Raw genomic sequence first — 27,026 nt, 5'->3', positions numbered from 1 at the left:
GCATCCTTGTGGCCGTTTCCCACAACAGCAGCTTTAAACCCACTGCAAAAGGTCACTAAATATTCACCAATTGCAGTCCTGTAAATGACACCTGCCCTCCAAAAAATACTGAGGTCGAAAATGGACCAAAAAATTCTAGAGTGCAACCTTCCAAAAAGAAAATTTGAAGAGGTATCTTATACTCACACTTTTTTTTCTTTTTTCTTTTAACGGAAAAGAAAAAGGCGTGGAAAAATGATGAATTGTAGGAATTTTTACAGACATGTAAACCCAAATTACAAAAACCTATCAGCTCACACCAGTCAGAATGGCCATCAACAAAAATGCTGCAAACAATAAATGCTGACGTGATTGTGGAGAAATGCGTACCCTCGATTCTAAGGGGGACGTGGTAAGCGCCACTAATGAAAGCACAATTGAGGTGCCTTGAAAAGGTCAACGTTGAGCTACCATACCAGTCAATCAATCATACCCACTGCTGGGTCTATCACCTGAGAAAATGAAAATCAAAAATCACAGGCTGGCAATCCTGCACTCCAGCAATATTTACCGTAGGCAACACTTGGAAGCAACGAAAATGTCCATCAACAGAGGACTGCACCAAGAAGAAGTGGTCCATGTACACAATGGAATATTAGCCACGGAAAACATTGAAGCACTGCTCTTTGAGGCACCATAGATGAGCCTGGAGATAATCAGAAAACATGAAGTAGGTCGGAAAGCAAAAGACCTATATCCTATATTATCACTTATGGCATTATCTAATAACTGACACAGATGAACATATTTCCAAAGAGAAAGACACTCACAGGCTTAGAAAACAAACTATGCTCATCTAAAAGGAAAGGAGGGGGGAAATTGAGAAATGAAGATTAGTGTTACTATACATATACAAATACATATTATATACATGTATCAAAAAGACCGAACATATAGCAAGGGAGGTCGACGGAACACTGTAATATTTTACATGGGAAGAGGATCTGTACATTAATAGACATTCATAATGTACAAATGAACCAGATTGTGTACACCTAGGACAAACAATATTCTAAACTTTACCCAGATTAAAAAAAATTTAAAAACCAAGAAGAAGTAATGAGACATAAACTTATGGGGATTTCTCCTGGCAAATTCCATTCTAATTTACAGCCTAGGACAATGACTTCCAGAAAGGCTCTGCTGCCCTAGCACCCAGATTGGGGAATGGAGAAATGCTACCTCCTTGTGGACGTTTCCCACAACAGCAGCTTTGAACCCACTGCAAAAGGTCACTCAATTTTCACCAACTTGCACTTCTGTCAATGGCACCTGCCCTCCAAAAAATTTCTGGGGTCAAAAATCGACCAAAAAATTCAGAAGAGGGCAACCTTCGAAGAAGACAATTTCAAGAGCTATATTGTACTCACGTTTTTTTTCTTTTAAGAGAAAAGATAAAGGCGTAGGAATATGATGAATTTTAAAAATTTTAATGACATGCATACCCATATTACAAAAACCTATCAGCTCACAGCAGTCAGAATGGCCATTAGGAAAAATGCTGCAAAAAATAAACGGTGAAGGGAGGGTGGAGAGATGCGTACCCTCGGTTGTAAGGGGGGGGGCATGTAAAGAGCCACTAATGAAAACACAATGTAGGTGTTTTGAAAAGGGAAACATTGAGCTACCAGTCAAGCAATCACAACCACTGCTTGGCCTATCACCTGAGAAAATGAGAATCAAAAAGTCACAGGCTGGCAAACCTGTACGCCAGCAATATTTACCATAGCCAGCACTTGGAAGCAATGAAAATGTCCATCAACCGAGGAATGCACCAAGAAGAAGTGGTCCACGTACACAATGGAATATTACTCTAATAATAAATATAAATTAAATTTAAAAACAAACAAAAACAAGGAGACATCAACATTTGTGGGTTTATCCGGGCACATTGCACTCTAATTTATAACCGAAGAACACCACTGGCCGGTAGGTCTGTTTCCCTAGTATCAGCAAGGGGAACGTAGAAAGGCTGCCGCTCTCTGGCCGTTACCTGCAAAAGCAGGTTTAAAGCCTGAGCTAATGGTCACTTCATATGAACAAGTACTGCAGGGCTGTAAATGAAACCTGCCCTCAAAACGTCTTGAGGGAGATAATGGCCAAAATATTTCAAAACGGTGACACATACTTTAAGAAAACACTTTGAAGAAATAAGCTCTAATCACAGCTGGAAAAATAAAAAGGACATGTCTTAAAGCTCAATTTCAACGCGTTATGAGACACAAGCAAATTCAACCACAAAGAGGTATCAGCTCACACCACTCAGAATAACCATCAGCAAAAACTACAAAGAATAAATGCTGAAGGTGCTGGGAAGAAATACATACCCTCCACTGTAAGTGGGACGTAACCTGGAAAGAGCCACTAAGCAGAACAGAATAGAGGTGCCTTTAAAAGGTAAACATTGAGCTACCATATGATCCAGCAGACCTCTTCCTGGACCTATAAACTAAGAAGACAGAATTGGAAGGACACAGGCACGCAAATCTGCATTGCATAGGATTACAATAGCCAAGATATGGAAGTAACCAAAAAGTCCACCGACAGATGGGTGGACAAAGAAGAACTGCTACCTCTACAGATGGAATATGAGCTAGTGAAAAAATGAAACAATGCCATTTGCAGCACCATAGATGAGTCTAGAAGTAATCATGCAACTTGGAGTAAGTGAGAAAGCGAAAGACACATATCCTATCATATCACATATAGGTGTTACCTAAAAAAATGATACAAACAAAGATATTTCCACAGAGAAACGCTATCATAGATCCATTAAAAGAAATTATGGTTCACCAAATGGAAAGGTGTGAGGATTGGATACATTACCATATTGAGGTTAACAGAGAGATACAAACACATGTGAAATACATAATCACCAAAGACCTACACAATACCAAGAGAAGACTACTCAACATTGTGTCATAACCTACATGGGAAAAGGATCCAAAGAAGAATAGATATACGTATATGTGTGAAAGAACCACATCTTGCACACCTAGAACAAACAAAACATTGTAATCAAGTTTGCTGTGATGAAAAATAAAAAATTAAGTGAAAAATACCAACAAGAAGTAATGAGACATAAATGTAAAGGGTTTTTTACTCGCACATTCCATTCTAATTTACAACCTAGAACACCACTTCCAGTAAGGCTCTGTTGCCCTAGTAACCAGATTTGGTAAAGGAGAAATGCTGCCGCCTTGTGGCCGGTTCCCACAAGAGCAGCTTTTAACCCACAGCTAATGGTCACTTACCATTCACAAGGACTCAGGGCTGTAAAGGACACCTGCCCTCAAAATTGTGCTGAGGTAGGGAATGGATAAAAAAAAATTCAAAACAGGCAAAATGTTCACGAAGATAGTATGAAGAGGTAAGTTTTACTCACTCTCTTTTTCAAGAAAGGAAAATGGATAAAAGCTCACCTCAGGAAGTATTAGACTCATGCAATCTAATCTACAAAAAGTTTTCAACTCACACCAGTCGACTGACCATTGGCAAAAAGTCTACAAACAATAAATGCTGAAGAGGTTTTAGAGAACTCTGTACCCTCTAGCTGCTGGTGAGATGGAAAAGGGTTAAACGCTAATAATGAGAACAGAAAGGAGCTGCGTTTAAAAGGAAAAATTGAGGTACCATTCAATCCAGCAGGCGCACCAATGGGCCTCTCACCTGAGAAGACCAGAATGAAGAGGACCCGGGCTGCAAAAGCTGCACTGCAGCCTTGTTCACAATAGACAAGACAGTGAAGCAACCAAAATGTCCATCAACAGATGAAAGGATAAAGAAGAAGTGGTCCATGTCCACAATGAATACTAGCCATGGAAAACAATGAAACACTGCTCTTTGAGGCAGCATAGATGATCTTGGAGATAATCACAGAACATGAGGTAAGTCGGAAAGCAAAAGTCCTATATCCTACGATATCACTTATAGGCGTTATCTAATAACTGACACAAATGAACATATTTCCACAGAGAAAGTCAATCACAGACTTATTAAAAACAAACTATGCTTATCTAAAAGGAAAGGTGGGGGGAATGGATAAATGAAGATTAGCGTTACCATATGTATACACATACATATTATACACATATATCAAAAAGACCGACCATATAGCAAGGAAGGTTTACGGAACACTCTGTAATAATTTACACGGGAAGAGGATCTCCACATAAATAGGTATATAGAATATGTAGATGAACCAGAGTGTGTACACCTTGGACAAGCAACATTCTAACCATTACCCCAATTGAAAAAATTAAAACAACGAACTAGGAATAATGAGACATAAACTTATGGGGGTTTTCCTGGCACGTTCCATTCAAATTTACAACCTAGGCCAACGACTTCCAGAACGGCTCTGCTGCCCTAGTACCCAGATTTGGGAATGGGGAAATGCTGCATCCTTGTGGCCGTTTCCCACAACAGCAGCTTTAAACCCACTGCAAAAGGTCACTAAATATTCACCAATTGCAGTCCTGTAAATGACACCTGCCCTCCAAAAAATACTGAGGTCGAAAATGGACCAAAAAATTCTAGAGTGCAACCTTCCAAAAAGAAAATTTGAAGAGGTATCTTATACTCACACTTTTTTTTCTTTTTTCTTTTAACGGAAAAGAAAAAGGCGTGGAAAAATGATGAATTGTAGGAATTTTTACAGACATGTAAACCCAAATTACAAAAACCTATCAGCTCACACCAGTCAGAATGGCCATCAACAAAAATGCTGCAAACAATAAATGCTGACGTGATTGTGGAGAAATGCGTACCCTCGATTCTAAGGGGGACGTGGTAAGCGCCACTAATGAAAGCACAATTGAGGTGCCTTGAAAAGGTCAACGTTGAGCTACCATACCAGTCAATCAATCATACCCACTGCTGGGTCTATCACCTGAGAAAATGAAAATCAAAAATCACAGGCTGGCAATCCTGCACTCCAGCAATATTTACCGTAGGCAACACTTGGAAGCAACGAAAATGTCCATCAACAGAGGACTGCACCAAGAAGAAGTGGTCCATGTACACAATGGAATATTAGCCACGGAAAACATTGAAGCACTGCTCTTTGAGGCACCATAGATGAGCCTGGAGATAATCAGAAAACATGAAGTAGGTCGGAAAGCAAAAGACCTATATCCTATATTATCACTTATGGCATTATCTAATAACTGACACAGATGAACATATTTCCAAAGAGAAAGACACTCACAGGCTTAGAAAACAAACTATGCTCATCTAAAAGGAAAGGAGGGGGGAAATTGAGAAATGAAGATTAGTGTTACTATACATATACAAATACATATTATATACATGTATCAAAAAGACCGAACATATAGCAAGGGAGGTCGACGGAACACTGTAATATTTTACATGGGAAGAGGATCTGTACATTAATAGACATTCATAATGTACAAATGAACCAGATTGTGTACACCTAGGACAAACAATATTCTAAACTTTACCCAGATTAAAAAAAATTTAAAAACCAAGAAGAAGTAATGAGACATAAACTTATGGGGATTTCTCCTGGCAAATTCCATTCTAATTTACAGCCTAGGACAATGACTTCCAGAAAGGCTCTGCTGCCCTAGCACCCAGATTGGGGAATGGAGAAATGCTACCTCCTTGTGGACGTTTCCCACAACAGCAGCTTTGAACCCACTGCAAAAGGTCACTCAATTTTCACCAACTTGCACTTCTGTCAATGGCACCTGCCCTCCAAAAAATTTCTGGGGTCAAAAATCGACCAAAAAATTCAGAAGAGGGCAACCTTCGAAGAAGACAATTTCAAGAGCTATATTGTACTCACGTTTTTTTTCTTTTAAGAGAAAAGATAAAGGCGTAGGAATATGATGAATTTTAAAAATTTTAATGACATGCATACCCATATTACAAAAACCTATCAGCTCACAGCAGTCAGAATGGCCATTAGGAAAAATGCTGCAAAAAATAAACGGTGAAGGGAGGGTGGAGAGATGCGTACCCTCGGTTGTAAGGGGGGGGGCATGTAAAGAGCCACTAATGAAAACACAATGTAGGTGTTTTGAAAAGGGAAACATTGAGCTACCAGTCAAGCAATCACAACCACTGCTTGGCCTATCACCTGAGAAAATGAGAATCAAAAAGTCACAGGCTGGCAAACCTGTACGCCAGCAATATTTACCATAGCCAGCACTTGGAAGCAATGAAAATGTCCATCAACCGAGGAATGCACCAAGAAGAAGTGGTCCACGTACACAATGGAATATTACTCTAATAATAAATATAAATTAAATTTAAAAACAAACAAAAACAAGGAGACATCAACATTTGTGGGTTTATCCGGGCACATTGCACTCTAATTTATAACCGAAGAACACCACCGGCCGGTAGGTCTGTTTCCCTAGTATCAGCAAGGGGAACGTAGAAAGGCTGTCGCTCTCTGGCCGTTACCTGCAAAAGCAGGTTTAAAGCCTGAGCTAATGGTCACTTCATATGAACAAGTACTGCAGGGCTGTAAATGAAACCTGCCCTCAAAACGTCTTGAGGGAGATAATGGCCAAAATATTTCAAAACGGTGACACATACTTTAAGAAAACACTTTGAAGAAATAAGCTCTAATCACAGCTGGAAAAATAAAAAGGACATGTCTTAAAGCTCAATTTCAACGCGTTATGAGACACAAGCAAATTCAACCACAAAGAGGTATCAGCTCACACCACTCAGAATAACCATCAGCAAAAACTACAAAGAATAAATGCTGAAGGTGCTGGGAAGAAATACATACCCTCCACTGTAAGTGGGACGTAACCTGGAAAGAGCCACTAAGCAGAACAGAATAGAGGTGCCTTTAAAAGGTAAACATTGAGCTACCATATGATCCAGCAGACCTCTTCCTGGACCTATAAACTAAGAAGACAGAATTGGAAGGACACAGGCATGCAAATCTGCATTGCATAGGATTACAATAGCCAAGATATGGAAGTAACCAAAAAGTCCACCGACAGATGGGTGGACAAAGAAGAACTGCTACCTCTACAGATGGAATATGAGCTAGTGAAAAAATGAAACAATGCCATTTGCAGCACCATAGATGAGTCTAGAAGTAATCATGCAACTTGGAGTAAGTGAGAAAGCGAAAGACACATATCCTATCATATCACATATAGGTGTTACCTAAAAAAATGATACAAACAAAGATATTTCCACAGAGAAACGCTATCATAGATCCATTAAAAGAAATTATGGTTCACCAAATGGAAAGGTGTGAGGATTGGATACATTACCATATTGAGGTTAACAGAGAGATACAAACACATGTGAAATACATAATCACCAAAGACCTACACAATACCAAGAGAAGACTACTCAACATTGTGTCATAACCTACATGGGAAAAGGATCCGAAGAAGAATAGATATACGTATATGTGTGAAAGAACCACATCTTGCACACCTAGAACAAACAAAACATTGTAATCAAGTTTGCTGTGATGAAAAATAAAAAATTAAGTGAAAAATACCAACAAGAAGTAATGAGACATAAATGTAAAGGGTTTTTTACTCGCACATTCCATTCTAATTTACAACCTAGAACACCACTTCCAGTAAGGCTCTGTTGCCCTAGTAACCAGATTTGGTAAAGGAGAAATGCTGCCGCCTTGTGGCCGGTTCCCACAAGAGCAGCTTTTAACCCACAGCTAATGGTCACTTACCATTCACAAGGACTCAGGGCTGTAAAGGACACCTGCCCTCAAAATTGTGCTGAGGTAGGGAATGGATAAAAAAAAATTCAAAACAGGCAAAATGTTCACGAAGATAGTATGAAGAGGTAAGTTTTACTCACTCTCTTTTTCAAGAAAGGAAAATGGATAAAAGCTCACCTCAGGAAGTATTAGACTCATGCAATCTAATCTACAAAAAGTTTTCAACTCACACCAGTCGACTGACCATTGGCAAAAAGTCTACAAACAATAAATGCTGAAGAGGTTTTAGAGAACTCTGTACCCTCTAGCTGCTGGTGAGATGGAAAAGGGTTAAACGCTAATAATGAGAACAGAAAGGAGCTGCGTTTAAAAGGAAAAATTGAGGTACCATTCAATCCAGCAGGCGCACCAATGGGCCTCTCACCTGAGAAGACCAGAATGAAGAGGACCCGGGCTGCAAAAGCTGCACTGCAGCCTTGTTCACAATAGACAAGACAGTGAAGCAACCAAAATGTCCATCAACAGATGAAAGGATAAAGAAGAAGTGGTCCATGTCCACAATGAATACTAGCCATGGAAAACAATGAAACACTGCTCTTTGAGGCAGCATAGATGATCTTGGAGATAATCACAGAACATGAGGTAAGTCGGAAAGCAAAAGTCCTATATCCTACGATATCACTTATAGGCGTTATCTAATAACTGACACAAATGAACATATTTCCACAGAGAAAGTCAATCACAGACTTATTAAAAACAAACTATGCTTATCTAAAAGGAAAGGTGGGGGGAATGGATAAATGAAGATTAGCGTTACCATATGTATACACATACATATTATACACATATATCAAAAAGACCGACCATATAGCAAGGAAGGTTTACGGAACACTCTGTAATAATTTACACGGGAAGAGGATCTCCACATAAATAGGTATATAGAATATGTAGATGAACCAGAGTGTGTACACCTTGGACAAGCAACATTCTAACCATTACCCCAATTGAAAAAATTAAAACAACGAACTAGGAATAATGAGACATAAACTTATGGGGGTTTTCCTGGCACGTTCCATTCAAATTTACAACCTAGGCCAACGACTTCCAGAACGGCTCTGCTGCCCTAGTACCCAGATTTGGGAATGGGGAAATGCTGCATCCTTGTGGCCGTTTCCCACAACAGCAGCTTTAAACCCACTGCAAAAGGTCACTAAATATTCACCAATTGCAGTCCTGTAAATGACACCTGCCCTCCAAAAAATACTGAGGTCGAAAATGGACCAAAAAATTCTAGAGTGCAACCTTCCAAAAAGAAAATTTGAAGAGGTATCTTATACTCACACTTTTTTTTCTTTTAACGGAAAAGAAAAAGGCGTGGAAAAATGATGAATTGTAGGAATTTTTACAGACATGTAAACCCAAATTACAAAAACCTATCAGCTCACACCAGTCAGAATGGCCATCAACAAAAATGCTGCAAACAATAAATGCCGACGTGATTGTGGAGAAATGCGTACCCTCGATTCTAAGGGGGACGTGGTAAGCGCCACTAATGAAAGCACAATTGAGGTGCCTTGAAAAGGTCAACGTTGAGCTACCATACCAGTCAATCAATCATACCCACTGCTGGGTCTATCACCTGAGAAAATGAAAATCAAAAATCACAGGCTGGCAATCCTGCACTCCAGCAATATTTACCGTAGGCAACACTTGGAAGCAACGAAAATGTCCATCAACTGAGGACTGCACCAAGAAGAAGTGGTCCATGTACACAGTGGAATATTAGCCATGGAAAACATTGAAGCACTGCTCTTTGAGGCACCATAGATGAGCCTGGAGATAATCAGAAAACATGAAGTAGGTCGGAAAGCAAAAGACCTATATCCTATATTATCACTTATGGCATTATCTAATAACTGACACAGATGAACATATTTCCAAAGAGAAAGACACTCACAGGCTTAGAAAACAAACTATGCTCATCTAAAAGGAAAGGAGGGGGGAAATTGAGAAATGAAGATTAGTGTTACTATACATATACAAATACATATTATATACATGTATCAAAAAGACCGAACATATAGCAAGGGAGGTCGACGGAACACTGTAATATTTTACATGGGAAGAGGATCTGTACATTAATAGACATTCATAATGTACAAATGAACCAGATTGTGTACACCTAGGACAAACAATATTCTAAACTTTACCCAGATTAAAAAAAATTTAAAAACCAAGAAGAAGTAATGAGACATAAACTTATGGGGATTTCTCCTGGCAAATTCCATTCTAATTTACAGCCTAGGACAATGACTTCCAGAAAGGCTCTGCTGCCCTAGCACCCAGATTGGGGAATGGAGAAATGCTACCTCCTTGTGGACGTTTCCCACAACAGCAGCTTTGAACCCACTGCAAAAGGTCACTCAATTTTCACCAACTTGCACTTCTGTCAATGGCACCTGCCCTCCAAAAAATTTCTGGGGTCAAAAATCGACCAAAAAATTCAGAAGAGGGCAACCTTCGAAGAAGACAATTTCAAGAGCTATATTGTACTCACGTTTTTTTTCTTTTAAGAGAAAAGATAAAGGCGTAGGAATATGATGAATTTTAAAAATTTTAATGACATGCATACCCATATTACAAAAACCTATCAGCTCACAGCAGTCAGAATGGCCATTAGGAAAAATGCTGCAAAAAATAAACGGTGAAGGGAGGGTGGAGAGATGCGTACCCTCGGTTGTAAGGGGGGGGGCATGTAAAGAGCCACTAATGAAAACACAATGTAGGTGTTTTGAAAAGGGAAACATTGAGCTACCAGTCAAGCAATCACAACCACTGCTTGGCCTATCACCTGAGAAAATGAGAATCAAAAAGTCACAGGCTGGCAAACCTGTACGCCAGCAATATTTACCATAGCCAGCACTTGGAAGCAATGAAAATGTCCATCAACCGAGGAATGCACCAAGAAGAAGTGGTCCACGTACACAATGGAATATTACTCTAATAATAAATATAAATTAAATTTAAAAACAAACAAAAACAAGGAGACATCAACATTTGTGGGTTTATCCGGGCACATTGCACTCTAATTTATAACCGAAGAACACCACTGGCCGGTAGGTCTGTTTCCCTAGTATCAGCAAGGGGAACGTAGAAAGGCTGCCGCTCTCTGGCCGTTACCTGCAAAAGCAGGTTTAAAGCCTGAGCTAATGGTCACTTCATATGAACAAGTACTGCAGGGCTGTAAATGAAACCTGCCCTCAAAACGTCTTGAGGGAGATAATGGCCAAAATATTTCAAAACGGTGACACATACTTTAAGAAAACACTTTGAAGAAATAAGCTCTAATCACAGCTGGAAAAATAAAAAGGACATGTCTTAAAGCTCAATTTCAACGCGTTATGAGACACAAGCAAATTCAACCACAAAGAGGTATCAGCTCACACCACTCAGAATAACCATCAGCAAAAACTACAAAGAATAAATGCTGAAGGTGCTGGGAAGAAATACATACCCTCCACTGTAAGTGGGACGTAACCTGGAAAGAGCCACTAAGCAGAACAGAATAGAGGTGCCTTTAAAAGGTAAACATTGAGCTACCATATGATCCAGCAGACCTCTTCCTGGACCTATAAACTAAGAAGACAGAATTGGAAGGACACAGGCACGCAAATCTGCATTGCATAGGATTACAATAGCCAAGATATGGAAGTAACCAAAAAGTCCACCGACAGATGGGTGGACAAAGAAGAACTGCTACCTCTACAGATGGAATATGAGCTAGTGAAAAAATGAAACAATGCCATTTGCAGCACCATAGATGAGTCTAGAAGTAATCATGCAACTTGGAGTAAGTGAGAAAGCGAAAGACACATATCCTATCATATCACATATAGGTGTTACCTAAAAAAATGATACAAACAAAGATATTTCCACAGAGAAACGCTATCATAGATCCATTAAAAGAAATTATGGTTCACCAAATGGAAAGGTGTGAGGATTGGATACATTACCATATTGAGGTTAACAGAGAGATACAAACACATGTGAAATACATAATCACCAAAGACCTACACAATACCAAGAGAAGACTACTCAACATTGTGTCATAACCTACATGGGAAAAGGATCCGAAGAAGAATAGATATACGTATATGTGTGAAAGAACCACATCTTGCACACCTAGAACAAACAAAACATTGTAATCAAGTTTGCTGTGATGAAAAATAAAAAATTAAGTGAAAAATACCAACAAGAAGTAATGAGACATAAATGTAAAGGGTTTTTTACTCGCACATTCCATTCTAATTTACAACCTAGAACACCACTTCCAGTAAGGCTCTGTTGCCCTAGTAACCAGATTTGGTAAAGGAGAAATGCTGCCGCCTTGTGGCCGGTTCCCACAAGAGCAGCTTTTAACCCACAGCTAATGGTCACTTACCATTCACAAGGACTCAGGGCTGTAAAGGACACCTGCCCTCAAAATTGTGCTGAGGTAGGGAATGGATAAAAAAAAATTCAAAACAGGCAAAATGTTCACGAAGATAGTATGAAGAGGTAAGTTTTACTCACTCTCTTTTTCAAGAAAGGAAAATGGATAAAAGCTCACCTCAGGAAGTATTAGACTCATGCAATCTAATCTACAAAAAGTTTTCAACTCACACCAGTCGACTGACCATTGGCAAAAAGTCTACAAACAATAAATGCTGAAGAGGTTTTAGAGAACTCTGTACCCTCTAGCTGCTGGTGAGATGGAAAAGGGTTAAACGCTAATAATGAGAACAGAAAGGAGCTGCGTTTAAAAGGAAAAATTGAGGTACCATTCAATCCAGCAGGCGCACCAATGGGCCTCTCACCTGAGAAGACCAGAATGAAGAGGACCCGGGCTGCAAAAGCTGCACTGCAGCCTTGTTCACAATAGACAAGACAGTGAAGCAACCAAAATGTCCATCAACAGATGAAAGGATAAAGAAGAAGTGGTCCATGTCCACAATGAATACTAGCCATGGAAAACAATGAAACACTGCTCTTTGAGGCAGCATAGATGATCTTGGAGATAATCACAGAACATGAGGTAAGTCGGAAAGCAAAAGTCCTATATCCTACGATATCACTTATTGGCGTTATCTAATAACTGACACAAATGAACATATTTCCACAGAGAAAGTCAATCACAGACTTATTAAAAACAAACTATGCTTATCTAAAAGGAAAGGTGGAGGGAATGGATAAATGAAGATTAGCATTACCATATGTATACACATACATATTATACACATATATCAAAAAGACCGACCATATAGCAAGGAAGGTTTACGGAACACTCTGTAATAATTTACACGGGAAGAGGATCTCCACATAAATAGGTATATAGAATATGTAGATGAACCAGAGTGTGTACACCTTGGACAAGCAACATTCTAACCATTACCCCAATTGAAAAAATTAAAACAACGAACTAGGAATAATGAGACATAAACTTATGGGGGTTTTCCTGGCACGTTCCATTCAAATTTACAACCTAGGCCAACGACTTCCAGAACGGCTCTGCTGCCCTAGTACCCAGATTTGGGAATGGGGAAATGCTGCATCCTTGTGGCCGTTTCCCACAACAGCAGCTTTAAACCCACTGCAAAAGGTCACTAAATATTCACCAATTGCAGTCCTGTAAATGACACCTGCCCTCCAAGAAATACTGAGGTCGAAAATGGACCAAAAAATTCTAGAGTGCAACCTTCCAAAAAGAAAATTTGAAGAGGTATCTTATACTCACACTTTATTTCTTTTTTCTTTTAACGGAAAAGAAAAAGGCGTGGAAAAATGATGAATTGTAGGAATTTTTACAGACATGTAAACCCAAATTACAAAAACCTATCAGCTCACACCAGTCAGAATGGCCATCAACAAAAATGCTGCAAACAATAAATGCTGACGTGATTGTGGAGAAATGCGTACCCTCGATTCTAAGGGGGACGTGGTAAGCGCCACTAATGAAAGCACAATTGAGGTGCCTTGAAAAGGTCAACGTTGAGCTACCATACCAGTCAATCAATCATACCCACTGCTGGGTCTATCACCTGAGAAAATGAAAATCAAAAATCACAGGCTGGCAATCCTGCACTCCAGCAATATTTACCGTAGGCAACACTTGGAAGCAACGAAAATGTCCATCAACAGAGGACTGCACCAAGAAGAAGTGGTCCATGTACACAATGGAATATTAGCCACGGAAAACATTGAAGCACTGCTCTTTGAGGCACCATAGATGAGCCTGGAGATATTCAGAAAACATGAAGTAGGTCGGAAAGCAAAAGACCTATATCCTATATTATCACTTATGGCATTATCTAATAACTGACACAGATGAACATATTTCCAAAGAGAAAGACACTCACAGGCTTAGAAAACAAACTATGCTCATCTAAAAGGAAAGGAGGGGGGAAATTGAGAAATGAAGATTAGTGTTACTATACATATACAAATACATATTATATACATGTATCAAAAAGACCGAACATATAGCAAGGGAGGTCGACGGAACACTGTAATATTTTACATGGGAAGAGGATCTGTACATTAATAGACATTCATAATGTACAAATGAACCAGATTGTGTACACCTAGGACAAACAATATTCTAAACTTTACCCAGATTAAAAAAAAATTAAAAACCAAGAAGAAGTAATGAGACATAAACTTATGGGGATTTCTCCTGGCAAATTCCATTCTAATTTACAACCTAGGACAATGACTTCCAGAAAGGCTCTGCTGCCCTAGCACCCAGATTGGGGAATGGAGAAATGCTACCTCCTTGTGGACGTTTCCCACAACAGCAGCTTTGAACCCACTGCAAAAGGTCACTCAATTTTCACCAACTTGCACTTCTGTCAATGGCACCTGCCCTCCAAAAAATTTCTGGGGTCAAAAATCGACCAAAAAATTCAGAAGAGGGCAACCTTCGAAGAAGACAATTTCAAGAGCTATATTGTACTCACGTTTTTTTTCTTTTAAGAGAAAAGATAAAGGCGTAGGAATATGATGGATTTTAAAAATTTTAATGACATGCATACCCATATTACAAAAACCTATCAGCTCACAGCAGTCAGAATGGCCATTAGGAAAAATGCTGCAAAAAATAAACGGTGAAGGGAGGGTGGAGAGATGCGTACCCTCGGTTGTAAGGGGGGGGGGCATGTAAAGAGCCACTAATGAAAACACAATGTAGGTGTTTTGAAAAGGGAAACATTGAGCTACCAGTCAAGCAATCACAACCACTGCTTGGCCTATCACCTGAGAAAATGAGAATCAAAAAGTCACAGGCTGGCAAACCTGTACGCCAGCAATATTTACCATAGCCAGCACTTGGAAGCAATGAAAATGTCCATCAACCGAGGAATGCACCAAGAAGAAGTGGTCCACGTACACAATGGAATATTACTCTAATAATAAATATAAATTAAATTTAAAAACAAACAAAAACAAGGAGACATCAACATTTGTGGGTTTATCCGGGCACATTGCACTCTAATTTATAACCGAAGAACACCACCGGCCGGTAGGTCTGTTTCCCTAGTACCAGCAAGGGGAACGTAGAAAGGCTGCCGCTCTCTGGCCGTTACCTGCAAAAGCAGGTTTAAAGCCTGAGCTAATGGTCACTTCATATGAACAAGTACTGCAGGGCTGTAAATGAAACCTGCCCTCAAAACGTCTTGAGGGAGATAATGGCCAAAATATTTCAAAACGGTGACACATACTTTAAGAAAACACTTTGAAGAAATAAGCTCTAATCACAGCTGGAAAAATAAAAAGGACATGTCTTAAAGCTCAATTTCAACGCGTTATGAGACACAAGCAAATTCAACCACAAAGAGGTATCAGCTCACACCACTCAGAATAACCATCAGCAAAAACTACAAAGAATAAATGCTGAAGGTGCTGGGAAGAAATACATACCCTCCACTTTAAGTGGGACGTAACCTGGAAAGACCCACTAAGCAGAACAGAATAGAGGTGCCTTTAAAAGGTAAACATTGAGCTACCATATGATCCAGCAGACCTCTTCCTGGACCTATAAACTAAGAAGACAGAATTGGAAGGACACAGGCACGCAAATCTGCATTGCATAGGATTACAATAGCCAAGATATGGAAGTAACCAAAAAGTCCACCGACAGATGGGTGGACAAAGAAGAACTGCTACCTCTACAGATGGAATATGAGCTAGTGAAAAAATGAAACAATGCCATTTGCAGCACCATAGATGAGTCTAGAAGTAATCATGCAACTTGGAGTAAGTGAGAAAGCGAAAGACACATATCCTATCATATCACATATAGGTGTTACCTAAAAAATGATACAAACAAAGATATTTCCACAGAGAAACGCTATCATAGATCCATTAAAAGAAATTATGGTTCACCAAATGGAAAGGTGTGAGGATTGGATACATTACCATATTGAGGTTAACAGAGAGATACAAACACATGTGAAATACATAATCACCAAAGACCTACACAATACCAAGAGAAGACTACTCAACATTGTGTCATAACCTACATGGGAAAAGGATCCGAAGAAGAATAGATATATGTATATGTGTGAAAGAACCACATCTTGCACACCTAGAACAAACAAAACATTGTAATCAAGTTTGCTGTGATAAAAAAAAAAATTAAGTGGAAAATACCAACAAGAAGTAATGAGACATAAATGTAAAGGGTTTTTTACTCGCACATTCCATTCTAATTTGCAACCTAGAACACCACTTCCAGTAAGGCTCTGTTGCCCTAGTAACCAGATTTGGTAAAGGAGAAATGCTGCCGCCTTGTGGCCGGTTCCCGCAAGAGCAGCTTTTAACCCACAGCTAATGGTCACTTACCATTCACAAGGACTCAGGGCTGTAAAGGACACCTGCCCTCAAAATTGTGCTGAGGTAGGGAATGGATAAAAAAAAATTCAAAACAGGCAAAATGTTCACGAAGATAGTATGAAGAGGTAAGTTTTACTCACTCTCTTTTTCAAGAAAGGAAAATGGATAAAAGCTCACCTCAGGAAGTATTAGACTCATGCAATCTAATCTACAAAAAGTTTTCAACTCACACCAGTCGACTGACCATTGGCAAAAAGTCTACAAACAATAAATGCTGAAGAGGTTTTAGAGAACTCTGTACCCTCTAGCTGCTGGTGAGATGGAAAAGGGTTAAACGCTAATAATGAGAACAGAAAGGAGCTGCGTTTAAAAGGAAAAATTGAGGTACCATTCAATCCAGCAGGCGCACCAATGGGCCTCTCACCTGAGAAGACCAGAATGAAGAAGACCCGGGCTGCAAAAGCTGCACTGCAGCCTTGTTCACAATAGACAAGACAGCGAAGCAACCAAAATGTCCATCAACAGATGAAAGGATAAAGAAGAAGTGGTCCATGTCCACAATGAATACTAGCCATGGAAAACAATGAAACACTGCTCTTTGAGGCAGCATAGATGATCTTGGAGATAATCACAGAACATGAGGTAAGTCGGAAAGCAAAAGTCCTATATCCTACGATATCACTTATAGGCGTTATCTAATAACTGACACAAATGAACATATTTCCACAGAGAAAGTCAATCACAGACTTATTAAAAACAAACTATGCTTATCTAAAAGGAAAGGTGGGGGGAATGGATAAATGAAGATTAGCATTACCATATGTATACACATACATATTATACACATATATCAAAAAGACCGACCATATAGCAAGGAAGGTTTATGGAACACTCTGTAATAATTTACACGGGAAGAGGATCTCCACATAAATAGGTATATAGAATATGTAGATGAACCAGAGTGTGTACACCTTGGACAAGCAACATTCTAACCATTACCCCAATTGAAAAAATTAAAACAACGAACTAGGAATAATGAGACATAAACTTATGGGGGTTTTCCTGGCACGTTCCATTCAAATTTACAACCTAGGCCAACGACTTCCAGAACGGCTCTGCTGCCCTAGTACCCAGATTTGGGAATGGGGAAATGCTGCATCCTTGTGGCCGTTTCCCACAACAGCAGCTTTAAACCCACTGCAAAAGGTCACTAAATATTCACCAATTGCAGTCCTGTAAATGACACCTGCCCTCCAAGAAATACTGAGGTCGAAAATGGACCAAAAAATTCTAGAGTGCAACCTTCCAAAAAGAAAATTTGAAGAGGTATCTTATACTCACACTTTATTTCTTTTTTCTTTTAACGGGAAAGAAAAAGGCGTGGAAAAATGATGAATTGTAGGAATTTTTACAGACATGTAAACCCAAATTACAAAAACCTATCAGCTCACACCAGTCAGAATGGCCATCAACAAAAATGCTGCAAACAATAAATGCTGACGTGATTGTGGAGAAATGCGTACCCTCGATTCTAAGGGGGACGTGGTAAGCGCCACTAATGAAAGCACAATTGAGGTGCCTTGAAAAGGTCAACGTTGAGCTACCATACCAGTCAATCAATCATACCCACTGCTGGGTCTATCACCTGAGAAAATGAAAATCAAAAATCACAGGCTGGCAATCCTGCACTCCAGCAATATTTACCGTAGGCAACACTTGGAAGCAACGAAAATGTCCATCAACAGAGGACTGCACCAAGAAGAAGTGGTCCATGTACACAGTGGAATATTAGCCACGGAAAACATTGAAGCACTGCTCTTTGAGGCACCATAGATGAGCCTGGAGATAATCAGAAAACATGAAGTAGGTCGGAAAGCAAAAGACCTATATCCTATATTATCACTTATGGCATTATCTAATAACTGACACAGATGAACATATTTCCAAAGAGAAAGACACTCACAGGCTTAGAAAACAAACTATGCTCATCTAAAAGGAAAGGAGGGGGGAAATTGAGAAATGAAGATTAGTGTTACTATACATATACAGATACATATTATATACATGTATCAAAAAGACCGAACATATAGCAAGGGAGGTCGACGGAACACTGTAATATTTTACATGGGAAGAGGATCTGTACATTAATAGACATTCATAATGTACAAATGAACCAGATTGTGTACACCTAGGACAAACAATATTCTAAACTTTACCCAGATTAAAAAAAATTTAAAAACCAAGAAGAAGTAATGAGACATAAACTTATGGGGATTTCTCCTGGCAAATTCCATTCTAATTTACAGCCTAGGACAATGTCTTCCAGAAAGGCTCTGCTGCCCTAGCACCCAGATTGGGGAATGGAGAAATGCTACCTCCTTGTGGACGTTTCCCACAACAGCAGCTTTGAACCCACTGCAAAAGGTCACTCAATTTTCACCAACTTGCACTTCTGTCAATGGCACCTGCCCTCCAAAAAATTTCTGGGGTCAAAAATCGACCAAAAAATTCAGAAGAGGGCAACCTTCGAAGAAGACAATTTCAAGAGCTATATTGTACTCAGGTTTTTTTTCTTTTAAGAGAAAAGAAAGAGGCGTAGGAATATGATGAATTTTAAAAATTTTAATGACATGCATACCCATATTACCAAAACCTATCAGCTCACAGAAGTCAGAATGGCCATTAGGAAAAATGCTGCAAAAAATAAACGGTGAAGGGAGGGTGGAGAAATGCGTACCCTCGGTTGTAAGGGGGGGGGCATGTAAAGAGCCACTAATGAAAACACAATGTAGGTGTTTTGAAAAGGGAAACATTGAGCTACCAGTCAAGCAATCACAACCACTGCTTGGCCTATCACCTGAGAAAATGAGAATCAAAAAGTCACAGGCTGGCAAACCTGTACGCCAGCAATATTTACCATAGCCAGCACTTGGAAGCAATGAAAATGTCCATCAACCGAGGAATGCACCAAGAAGAAGTGGTCCACGTACACAATGGAATATTACTCTAATAATAAATATAAATTAAATTTAAAAACAAACAAAAACAAGGAGACATCAACATTTGTGGGTTTATCCGGGCACATTGCACTCTAATTTATAACCGAAGAACACCACCGGCCGGTAGGTCTGTTTCCCTAGTACCAGCAAGGGGAACGTAGAAAGGCTGCCGCTCTCTGGCCGTTACCTGCAAAAGCAGGTTTAAAGCCTGAGCTAATGGTCACTTCATATGAACAAGTACTGCAGGGCTGTAAATGAAACCTGCCCTCAAAACGTCTTGAGGGAGATAATGGCCAAAATATTTCAAAACGGTGACACATACTTTAAGAAAACACTTTGAAGAAATAAGCTCTAATCACAGCTGGAAAAATAAAAAGGACATGTCTTAAAGCTCAATTTCAACGCGTTATGAGACACAAGCAAATTCAACCACAAAGAGGTATCAGCTCACACCACTCAGAATAACCATCAGCAAAAACTACAAAGAATAAATGCTGAAGGTGCTGGGAAGAAATACATACCCTCCACTTTAAGTGGGACGTAACCTGGAAAGACCCACTAAGCAGAACAGAATAGAGGTGCCTTTAAAAGGTAAACATTGAGCTACCATATGATCCAGCAGACCTCTTCCTGGACCTATAAACTAAGAAGACAGAATTGGAAGGACACAGGCACGCAAATCTGCATTGCATAGGATTACAATAGCCAAGATATGGAAGTAACCAAAAAGTCCACCGACAGATGGGTGGACAAAGAAGAACTGCTACCTCTACAGATGGAATATGAGCTAGTGAAAAAATGAAACAATGCCATTTGCAGCACCATAGATGAGTCTAGAAGTAATCATGCAACTTGGAGTAAGTGAGAAAGCGAAAGACACATATCCTATCATATCACATATAGGTGTTACCTAAAAAATGATACAAACAAAGATATTTCCACAGAGAAACGCTATCATAGATCCATTAAAAGAAATTATGGTTCACCAAATGGAAAGGTGTGAGGATTGGATACATTACCATATTGAGGTTAACAGAGAGATACAAACACATGTGAAATACATAATCACCAAAGACCTACACAATACCAAGAGAAGACTACTCAACATTGTGTCATAACCTACATGGGAAAAGGATCCGAAGAAGAATAGATATATGTATATGTGTGAAAGAACCACATCTTGCACACCTAGAACAAACAAAACATTGTAATCAAGTTTGCTGTGATGAAAAATAAAAAATTAAGTGAAAAATACCAACAAGAAGTAATGAGACATAAATGTAAAGGGTTTTTTACTCGCACATTCCATTCTAATTTACAACCTAGAACACCACTTCCAGTAAGGCTCTGTTGCCCTAGTAACCAGATTTGGTAAAGGAGAAATGCTGCCGCCTTGTGGCCGGTTCCCGCAAGAGCAGCTTTTAACCCACAGCTAATGGTCACTTACCATTCACAAGGACTCAGGGCTGTAAAGGACACCTGCCCTCAAAACTGTGCTGAGGTAGGGAATGGATAAAAAAAGAATTCAAAACAGGCAAAATGTTCACGAAGATAGTATGAAGAGGTAAGTTTTACTCACTCTCTTTTTCAAGAAAGGAAAATGGATAAAAGCTCACCTCAGGAAATATTAGACTCATGCAATCTAATCTACAAAAAGTTTTCAACTCACACCAGTCGACTGACCATTGGCAAAAAGTCTACAAACAATAAATGCTGAAGAGGTTTTAGAGAACTCTGTACCCTCTAGCTGCTGGTGAGATGGAAAAGGGTTAAACGCTAATAATGAGAACAGAAAGGAGCTGCGTTTAAAAGGAAAAATTGAGGTACCATTCAATCCAGCAGGCGCACCAATGGGCCTCTCACCTGAGAAGACCAGAATGAAGAGGACCCGGGCTGCAAAAGCTGCACTGCAGCCTTGTTCACAATAGACAAGACAGTGAAGCAACCAAAATGTCCATCAACAGATGAAAGGATAAAGAAGAAGTGGTCCATGTCCACAATGAATACTAGCCATGGAAAACAATGAAACACTGCTCTTTGAGGCAGCATAGATGATCTTGGAGATAATCACAGAACATGAGGTAAGTCGGAAAGCAAAAGTCCTATATCCTACGATATCACTTATAGGCGTTATCTAATAACTGACACAAATGAACATATTTCCACAGAGAAAGTCAATCACAGACTTATTAAAAACAAACTATGCTTATCTAAAAGGAAAGGTGGGGGGAATGGATAAATGAAGATTAGCGTTACCATATGTATACACATACATATTATACACATATATCAAAAAGACCGACCATATAGCAAGGAAGGTTTACGGAACACTCTGTAATAATTTACACGGGAAGAGGATCTACACATAAATAGGTATATAGAATATGTAGATGAACCAGAGTGTGTACACCTTGGACAAGCAACATTCTAACCATTACCCCAATTGAAAAAATTAAAACAACGAACTAGGAATAATGAGACATAAACTTATGGGGGTTTTCCTGGCACGTTCCATTCAAATTTACAACCTAGGCCAACGACTTCCAGAACGGCTCTGCTGCCCTAGTACCCAGATTTGGGAATGGGGAAATGCTGCATCCTTGTGGCCGTTTCCCACAACAGCAGCTTTAAACCCACTGCAAAAGGTCACTAAATATTCACCAATTGCAGTCCTGTAAATGACACCTGCCCTCCAAAAAATACTGAGGTCGAAAATGGACCAAAAAATTCTAGAGTGCAACCTTCCAAAAAGAAAATTTGAAGAGGTATCTTATACTCACACTTTATTTCTTTTTTCTTTTAACGGGAAAGAAAAAGGCGTGGAAAAATGATGAATTGTAGGAATTTTTACAGACATGTAAACCCAAATTACAAAAACCTATCAGCTCACACCAGTCAGAATGGCCATCAACAAAAATGCTGCAAACAATAAATGCTGACGTGATTGTGGAGAAATGCGTACCCTCGATTCTAAGGGGGACGTGGTAAGCGCCACTAATGAAAGCACAATTGAGGTGCCTTGAAAAGGTCAACGTTGAGCTACCATACCAGTCAATCAATCATACCCACTGCTGGGTCTATCACCTGAGAAAATGAAAATCAAAAATCACAGGCTGGCAAACCTGCACTCCAGCAATATTTACCGTAGGCAACACTTGGAAGCAACGAAAATGTCCATCAACAGAGGACTGCACCAAGAAGAAGTGGTCCATGTACACAGTGGAATATTAGCCATGGAAAACATTGAAGCACTGCTCTTTGAGGCACCATAGATGAGCCTGGAGATAATCAGAAAACATGAAGTAGGTCGGAAAGCAAAAGACCTATATCCTATATTATCACTTATGGCATTATCTAATAACTGACACAGATGAACATATTTCCAAAGAGAAAGACACTCACAGGCTTAGAAAACAAACTATGCTCATCTAAAAGGAAAGGAGGGGGGAAATTGAGAAATGAAGATTAGTGTTACTATACATATACAGATACATATTATATACATGTATCAAAAAGACCGAACATATAGCAAGGGAGGTCGACGGAACACTGTAATATTTTACATGGGAAGAGGATCTGTACATTAATAGACATTCATAATGTACAAATGAACCAGATTGTGTACACCTAGGAGAAACAATATTCTAAACTTTACCCAGATTAAAAAAAATTTAAAAACCAAGAAGAAGTAATGAGACATAAACTTATGGGGATTTCTCCTGGCAAATTCCATTCTAATTTACAGCCTAGGACAATGTCTTCCAGAAAGGCTCTGCTGCCCTAGCACCCAGATTGGGGAATGGAGAAATGCTACCTCCTTGTGGACGTTTCCCACAACAGCAGCTTTGAACCCACTGCAAAAGGTCACTCAATTTTCACCAACTTGCACTTCTGTCAATGGCACCTGCCCTCCAAAAAATTTCTGGGGTCAAAAATCGACCAAAAAATTCAGAAGAGGGCAACCTTCGAAGAAGACAATTTCAAGAGCTATATTGTACTCAGGTTTTTTTTCTTTTAAGAGAAAAGAAAGAGGCGTAGGAATATGATGAATTTTAAAAATTTTAATGACATGCATACCCATATTACCAAAACCTATCAGCTCACAGAAGTCAGAATGGCCATTAGGAAAAATGCTGCAAAAAATAAACGGTGAAGGGAGGGTGGAGAAATGCGTACCCTCGGTTGTAAGGGGGGGGGCATGTAAAGAGCCACTAATGAAAACACAATGTAGGTGTTTTGAAAAGGGAAACATTGAGCTACCAGTCAAGCAATCACAACCACTGCTTGGCCTATCACCTGAGAAAATGAGAATCAAAAAGTCACAGGCTGGCAAACCTGTACGCCAGCAATATTTACCATAGCCAGCACTTGGAAGCAATGAAAATGTCCATCAACCGAGGAATGCACCAAGAAGAAGTGGTCCACGTACACAATGGAATATTACTCTAATAATAAATATAAATTAAATTTAAAAACAAACAAAAACAAGGAGACATCAACATTTGTGGGTTTATCCGGGCACATTGCACTCTAATTTATAACCGAAGAACACCACCGGCCGGTAGGTCTGTTTCCCTAGTACCAGCAAGGGGAACGTAGAAAGGCTGCCGCTCTCTGGCCGTTACCTGCAAAAGCAGGTTTAAAGCCTGAGCTAATGGTCACTTCATATGAACAAGTACTGCAGGGCTGTAAATGAAACCTGCCCTCAAAACGTCTTGAGGGAGATAATGGCCAAAATATTTCAAAACGGTGACACATACTTTAAGAAAACACTTTGAAGAAATAAGCTCTAATCACAGCTGGAAAAATAAAAAGGACATGTCTTAAAGCTCAATTTCAACGCGTTATGAGACACAAGCAAATTCAACCACAAAGAGGTATCAGCTCACACCACTCAGAATAACCATCAGCAAAAACTACAAAGAATAAATGCTGAAGGTGCTGGGAAGAAATACATACCCTCCACTTTAAGTGGGACGTAACCTGGAAAGACCCACTAAGCAGAACAGAATAGAGGTGCCTTTAAAAGGTAAACATTGAGCTACCATATGATCCAGCAGACCTCTTCCTGGACCTATAAACTAAGAAGACAGAATTGGAAGGACACAGGCACGCAAATCTGCATTGCATAGGATTACAATAGCCAAGATATGGAAGTAACCAAAAAGTCCACCGACAGATGGGTGGACAAAGAAGAACTGCTACCTCTACAGATGGAATATGAGCTAGTGAAAAAATGAAACAATGCCATTTGCAGCACCATAGATGAGTCTAGAAGTAATCATGCAACTTGGAGTAAGTGAGAAAGCGAAAGACACATATCCTATCATATCACATATAGGTGTTACCTAAAAAATGATACAAACAAAGATATTTCCACAGAGAAACGCTATCATAGATCCATTAAAAGAAATTATGGTTCACCAAATGGAAAGGTGTGAGGATTGGATACATTACCATATTGAGGTTAACAGAGAGATACAAACACATGTGAAATACATAATCACCAAAGACCTACACAATACCAAGAGAAGACTACTCAACATTGTGTCATAACCTACATGGGAAAAGGATCCGAAGAAGAATAGATATATGTATATGTGTGAAAGAACCACATCTTGCACACCTAGAACAAACAAAACATTGTAATCAAGTTTGCTGTGATGAAAAATAAAAAATTAAGTGAAAAATACCAACAAGAAGTAATGAGACATAAATGTAAAGGGTTTTTTACTCGCACATTCCATTCTAATTTACAACCTAGAACACCACTTCCAGTAAGGCTCTGTTGCCCTAGTAACCAGATTTGGTAAAGGAGAAATGCTGCCGCCTTGTGGCCGGTTCCCGCAAGAGCAGCTTTTAACCCACAGCTAATGGTCACTTACCATTCACAAGGACTCAGGGCTGTAAAGGACACCTGCCCTCAAAACTGTGCTGAGGTAGGGAATGGATAAAAAAAGAATTCAAAACAGGCAAAATGTTCACGAAGATAGTATGAAGAGGTAAGTTTTACTCACTCTCTTTTTCAAGAAAGGAAAATGGATAAAAGCTCACCTCAGGAAATATTAGACTCATGCAATCTAATCTACAAAAAGTTTTCAACTCACACCAGTCGACTGACCATTGGCAAAAAGTCTACAAACAATAAATGCTGAAGAGGTTTTAGAGAACTCTGTACCCTCTAGCTGCTGGTGAGATGGAAAAGGGTTAAACGCTAATAATGAGAACAGAAAGGAGCTGCGTTTAAAAGGAAAAATTGAGGTACCATTCAATCCAGCAGGCGCACCAATGGGCCTCTCACCTGAGAAGACCAGAATGAAGAGGACCCGGGCTGCAAAAGCTGCACTGCAGCCTTGTTCACAATAGACAAGACAGTGAAGCAACCAAAATGTCCATCAACAGATGAAAGGATAAAGAAGAAGTGGTCCATGTCCACAATGAATACTAGCCATGGAAAACAATGAAACACTGCTCTTTGAGGCAGCATAGATGATCTTGGAGATAATCACAGAACATGAGGTAAGTCGGAAAGCAAAAGTCCTATATCCTACGATATCACTTATAGGCGTTATCTAATAACTGACACAAATGAACATATTTCCACAGAGAAAGTCAATCACAGACTTATTAAAAACAAACTATGCTTATCTAAAAGGAAAGGTGGGGGGAATGGATAAATGAAGATTAGCGTTACCATATGTATACACATACATATTATACACATATATCAAAAAGACCGACCATATAGCAAGGAAGGTTTACGGAACACTCTGTAATAATTTACACGGGAAGAGGATCTCCACATAAATAGGTATATAGAATATGTAGATGAACCAGAGTGTGTACACCTTGGACAAGCAACATTCTAACCATTACCCCAATTGAAAAAATTAAAACAACGAACTAGGAATAATGAGACATAAACTTATGGGGGTTTTCCTGGCACGTTCCATTCAAATTTACAACCTAGGCCAACGACTTCCAGAACGGCTCTGCTGCCCTAGTACCCAGATTTGGGAATGGGGAAATGCTGCATCCTTGTGGCCGTTTCCCACAACAGCAGCTTTAAACCCACTGCAAAAGGTCACTAAATATTCACCAATTGCAGTCCTGTAAATGACACCTGCCCTCCAAAAAATACTGAGGTCGAAAATGGACCAAAAAATTCTAGAGTGCAACCTTCCAAAAAGAAAATTTGAAGAGGTATCTTATACTCACACTTTTTTTTCTTTTTTCTTTTAACGGAAAAGAAAAAGGCGTGGAAAAATGATGAATTGTAGGAATTTTTACAGACATGTAAACCCAAATTACAAAAACCTATCAGCTCACACCAGTCAGAATGGCCATCAACAAAAATGCTGCAAACAATAAATGCCGACGTGATTGTGGAGAAATGCGTACCCTCGATTCTAAGGGGGACGTGGTAAGCGCCACTA

Source organism: Eschrichtius robustus, chromosome 1, assembly GCF_028021215.1.
Source record: "Eschrichtius robustus isolate mEscRob2 chromosome 1, mEscRob2.pri, whole genome shotgun sequence".
In the NCBI taxonomy this organism is placed as follows: Eukaryota; Metazoa; Chordata; class Mammalia; order Artiodactyla; family Eschrichtiidae; genus Eschrichtius; species Eschrichtius robustus.
The sequence above is the reverse complement of the archived record's forward strand: the minus strand, read 5'-3'. Positions refer to the sequence as shown.